Raw genomic sequence first — 6065 nt, 5'->3', positions numbered from 1 at the left:
CAGCTTTAATACCATGGAAATACTAAGTTGCAGTGATGCAGACAGTCAAAGACTAAGAAGGGTCAAGTTGCTAAGCTTACAAGGTTAGAGATCTGAGTGACAGAATTAACTATAAATGTTTTCAGAGCTACTTCAGGCTACCAAACATCAAAAAATGAACAAAAACCACCAGAAGTGGTATGCACACATACTTAATCAAGCTAGTCTTCACATATTCAGTAGCTTGCAGTACATTAGTCAGGATAAAGTTTTATGGACTGCATAGAACGTGGAGATATCCTGACCATTCATACTCATACTTCCAGCTCTACTCAACATACTTTTACTGTTGCTCTTCCTCTGATGTAGGACTGTGAGGCAGGAGTTAGTGGAACACGCTGATATTTTTGTTGTTTGTGTTAACAACAACTACCTTCAGATAAATTTGAATTGTTTACAATTTCAAGCGAGTACCAGCTACATACAGAAAATCAGTTTTCCAAAAATGTGTTGATTACAAGCATAGAATTAGTGTTTTTCTTTTTTTGTATAAGGCTATGGAGATGTGTAAAACTCACATAATCTTTTACTTTTTCTTCTAAATGAGATTTTAAGTCTTGTAGCTCTGTAATAATGTCATCTTTCTGCACCTTGATTGAGATTGGAAATAAAAAATAAAAAAAATTCAGTCATCAGTTTCTAATGTAGTGTTAAGTAGCTGAATTACACAATGCATTAAAGGCAAATTCAGTTAAGCTAAGCTCGGTAAGAAATCTATTAATTGAGCCTACTGGAATAGCATTTTAAGCTACCACAAGTTGGTATTAATTAATTAATTAATTAAAACAATTTTACACAACATCTTGATAAAGTTACCTCAGTTGCTTCTTTAACTTGCTCAACAGACTCATCCAATTTAATCATCTGCATTTCAAAGTCTTTAACACACAGAAAAGGTTGTATTACATAAGTAGCCAATAGATAGTTTATTAAGTAATCAATTTTTCCAGATATTCTAATGTTTAGGTAGCTTTTGAACAGATTAATTAATTTGCATGTGGTCTTCACTTATTGGGAGTGATTCAAAAGTTTTCTATATTTCTTGGAATGAAAACATTGCATCAACAAGACATAAAGAAGAGTAGAGATTACAATATAAAAGTAAAAATCAAGATATAGACTTTTAACCCCATACTTACGAAAGCGTAAAGCTGCTAGTTGCAGTTTAAAGGAGAGGGGAAAAAAAAAAAAGAAAAGAAATAACCAAAAACCGTGGAATTGCTGAACCTGAATATACACAAGGAACAAACTATCATTTATCTACAGGCTATGGTTCCAAAGGTAGAACATCTCCTCTAATTCCTACTCAAACTGGTTATTTCTCTTTTAGATTAATGAACTATTTCTGTCTTCTACCTTTCACATCGCATAACTCACCTTTGTTCTTCTGCATCAGCTCTTCTTCAGTTTTAAGTAGTTTGGTGTTTTTCTCTGTTAGCTCTTCTTTGGTCTCCATCAGTTCAAAGTTAGTTTTCTCCAGCTGCTTTTCAAACCAGCCAGTATCTTCCTTCGGGTCCTCCAGGGATACAATGGAACTATGTGCTGCCTCAGCTTGCTCTTTAATATCCATGACATCATAATGCACAGAATCAAGAATGCCCTCAGGATCAACACAGGTGTCAGGCACTATGCTATGTTCTCCACCCTGAAACGTAATTTATAATCAGTTAAAACTGGTGAATAGCTGACTACATAATAGCTGTTATTTCTACACATAGTCTGGATAGCCACTATGAAGACAGCCATACAAGAAGTTTTTAATTTCAGCTTCAAAACCCACCTCACAAATTCACATACAACATGACAGTGATTCATATGGGGGGAAGATAAGTGGCATTCTAGTAACAGCTAATATATTTTATAGTATTTGATGTTTGGTCACTACTTAAACCAGTTTTCAAGAAATTACAAAAGAGTTATTGCAGACTCCAATCCTGCTTTTAACCTCAAGAGTTTCACTAGGCAAACAATGTACAAGAACTGCCACTTCATGCAGCCATAGATTTCTGCTTTTTTTATGTTTTGAGTTTCCAGTTGCATTCAATGCAACTGATCATCATCTTTTCAGTTCTTTGTCTTGCAGCGCCACATCACCCTCATAGGCTGCTCCCTCTACTTTCACACTTAACCTCTTTCAGATAAGGCCACAATCCAAGGGCACACATCCATCAATTGTGCTTCAAACACAAACTCTCAGCACTTCAAAGTTTTCCATCAAGACTGTAGCACTGATCTGACAGCTTAACTTCTTCAGTGTTATATCATAGCACTCACTCCTACCTATTCCGCTTAACCCCCACTTTCCCACTGAAGCATCTGATGGCCATAACACAGCTTTTCAAACTCTTTACTGCTCCACTTCTTTTGTCAACACTTGAACTGGACAATATTCAAAATTACAACAGCAGCAACATATGGGGTAGCTGGATTTGCTTTCCTACATGGGATCATATTTTGAGAAGAGAGAAAAATTAAGTAAATAGCATAAAATCTCCTCCAGATGTAACAAGTGGCTTCTTGTTAGGTTGAATACTTTTTAGGAATGAGATTCTCAGAAGATGCTTCTGCCCTCACACCCCAAAGAAACACAAAGACCCCAGTAGAGATTTTTAGAAAACTCTGTAGGAAAATTAAGCTCAACTAAAACACTAAATTAAAAATCCTGACTGCTGTATGGAGACAAACACCCAGATTCACTACAGATACTACACAAATAGATTCATATTCTTAGAAGAACAGAATTTTTTCTTTAAATGCAAATCATAAGTACTGATCAACAAAATAGACTACAACATACTCACTTTTTGTGCAATAGCTGAGAATCTTAGCACATTGAGTGTTTCTTCATAGGTTGAAGCACACTGGCTGATGTTTGCTAACATGTGTATCTTCCCTTTTCCACTGAAGAATCCCTGAAGAAAGTGTGTTAACTTACTTTCACGAAACGGTATGTGCTGCTGCACCCTTTGAAGACAAAAACCACAACAAATCCCATTAGCAGAAGTTAACAGCTTCATTTCAATGTGAGAGCTATCCAAGTGGAAGACAACACATTAATAACTGCACTAGTCTTTAAATCATTTTGAGTTGTGGGTTGTTTTGAATTTAATCTTTTTGCTAGTTTGCAGACAGGTTGTATGATTGTTCCAGCTACTATGCAGCCATTATCTTCTTAGACAACCCACGAGAACATTTAAAACAAAAAGTACATTCAACATCCAGCCTAAGATAGGTCATACAGCCTCACGTTAGCTTAAATTCTCTCTCACCTTTCTCTTTCCCTTACCACATCTGGCAAACTGACCTATCTACTTCTAAGAAAACAGTACCCAACAAAATCAGAGATAACCACTCTCTCAGTATATTGTCTCTAGGAAAGGACAATAGTAAATACTTTGGAAATAAAGAAGCATATACTTATCACAACATCTCTGGTGTTTCCTAAACCAAGGTTAAGTCACTGAATCAAACAGCTGGTGATGTACAGAAAATTAGGAGAGAACTCCTAAAGCGTGACTAAACACACTGTTCTCTAGTGAGGTTACCTGCTGGACTCTTTACAGCTACTGAATTCTGCCAACAGAGCTAAAAGCTTCACATAGCTACACTCCTGTCACAACACACGTGACCCATAAGTAGCTTTAGTGCAGGAGTGGTAAATGAGTTCTTATTTTAAAGAAAATTACTATCAAAGTCATCACTACATTTCCCCCATATTGTTAAAATTTCAAGTGATCAGGACCAACAAATAAAACAGTTCTGAATAAATCAAAGCACTTTAAGCAGCAGCTAATTTTAAGGAATCCTTCTTCCCTAGAAAGGACAGACAGATAAGAGACTAATCCAGTAGCAAGGCCTATTTTCATCTACTTTTAAGCATAACAGAATTTGAATAGGCTACCAGGCACAGTGTGGCATTTCATGAACACAGAGCTCACCTAATCTTTGGGACAGAAAGACACCTTCAAATGAGAATCAGCAGAGAATTCTGCAATTATATCCAGCTGTGACTGTAAATAAATACTACATTGTTTAAAATACAGAAAGCTCTGTCTGCACTCATTTAGAGCACAACCTCAGACAGAAGTAGCAAGCAGGCTTTCTTCTCTCTGAATTTGGTTAGCTAGATCAGAAAGAATGATGAAGTTGCATCAAGGTTTGGAAAAATATATATATATATATGTATATATGTAATTATATATATCTATATGTATATATGTAATTATATATATCTATATATAATTTTTCTTTTCCAAATTATATATATATAATATATATATTCTGACCATGTCTCTTGGCTAGGACAAAGCACAGCAATATCCCTGAGGAAAACTGTTACAGCAGAACTAAATGATAAATGCAACTAACTAACAAAGGAGGAAAAGGTCTAACATTTCACACATTTAAAGTGAAAATAGTGAAAACAAATTTTATAATCTGCCCCAGGACTTGTTTGAGAAGGCAAGGCCAGAAAAAAAAAAACAAAAAAACCACAACGCTAATTTGCTTAAGTCTATGATAACACATTCAGAAATTTAGAACTGGAATGGTTTTATTTGAAAAAACAAACAAACAAACAAAAAACAACAACAAAAAGAAGGCAAGTTTATAGATCACTTTCTTAGATCATTAAGTCTTCACACATCTGCAGAAGCCTACAGATAGTTTTCACTCATAACATAGTTTCGTACTCTGCATTTTAAACAATAGTTTAAACATTGTACATGATATCTGAAATCTACAACTAGTTTACAGTTTGTACAAGGACTTACTTTGACTGCTGACTGATCTTGAGTGCACTAATACACTTGCTTAGAGTTAGGAGAGATGCATTGATATTTCCACTCTCTTTCAGTCTGTCACCTTCATTGCACGTCTTGGTATTCCTTTCTGAACCAGCAAGATCACACAGTGATAATCTGAAGGCAGATAAGGAAAATTAAGTTTTCTTGCCTTTGAATGTACATTGATTATTTATCATTTCCAACACAACCACTCCTCCTAGAGGAACAATTTCTTGAACCCTTTCATGCTTTTTAATGTTGCTTTCCTAGTGAAGTTGCACACTACTTCCTGCCAAACTCTTTTCCAACACAGCTTCCATTTTTCTGCCATATTCTTCCTTCTGAGGATTTACATTAGTTCAGAAGTTGAGTGAGAAGGATAAAGGAACACTGTGTGGAACAGTGGGCACAAGATATAGAACAGCATTACAACTTGATGGTTTAGTACTGCATAATGACAGGAAATGGGGAACCACCACTCATACAGGAGGCTGTATCAGGGAACCTAGTGTCCGTAGCCCAATATCAATACATCAATACTGAAAGTAACTGACAATTTCATCCTAAAAGAAGAAGGGAACTCAGCTCTGAACTTACTCATTGACTCGTGTCACTCGTGGCATTTCAAGGTCTTCAATTCTTAGTACCTTAATTGAAAATATACTGTGGCTAAAAGGAGAAATGAAGCAAGGTCAATAGCCAGAAATACACACATTTTCTAAAATCTGTAACATCTGTTCAAAACACTGCTGGATTTATTCCAGATTCAATTAACAATAATTCTACTAGATGCATTAAACCTTTTAAAGAGACATTCCGTCTTGGTTTATTTTGCTTTTCTTCCCCCTCATGAACCACCATTACTTACATGGAAGAAGGCTTAGTTATTTTGTTGAGAGTTTTTGATAAAACACTTAGCTTTTGTATGCACTTATCTGCTTGAAGGACTAATCCTTCTAGTTCAAAGCACTAGAATCACAAACTGTCACAAATTATCACATGGAACACTAGATATCAAGCCTTTTTAAAGCCTCTTCCCCGAAAAAAAGCCATAAACAATATTTTCATTCATCCCTCTTCCCCACATGTTACACCCAATGTTAGTGAAAGTTTCCCACCTTCAGCTGGAGCAAGTATTTAGCTTTGTGCTTGCAAAACTCTGGTGTTTCTGTCCCAGTTTAAAAAGTCTGAAAGCTTCTTTAGAATCAGAAATCTGAACCCACTGCAAACCTTTCAAAAGAA

The 6065-nt window shown here is 35.7% G+C and overlaps 1 long non-coding RNA gene across 1 annotated transcript; it reads right to left on the bottom strand.

Annotated features, from left to right (window-relative positions):
* Positions 1-2619: 2619 nt before the first annotated feature.
* LOC146758257 (uncharacterized) lies at positions 2620-5491 on the bottom strand. Its single transcript, XR_014934908.1, has 3 exons — positions 5421-5491; positions 4812-4958; positions 2620-3003 (listed from the first exon to the last, which is right to left on the bottom strand). It is a non-coding gene; the product is annotated as an uncharacterized LOC146758257 (long non-coding RNA).
* Positions 5492-6065: the final 574 nt, after the last annotated feature.

Source organism: Coturnix japonica, chromosome 16 (assembly GCF_054131305.1).
Source record: "Coturnix japonica strain WE chromosome 16, WE-NBRP24, whole genome shotgun sequence".
Taxonomy (NCBI): domain Eukaryota; kingdom Metazoa; phylum Chordata; class Aves; order Galliformes; family Phasianidae; genus Coturnix; species Coturnix japonica.
This window is presented reverse-complemented; position numbering and strand designations above follow the sequence as displayed.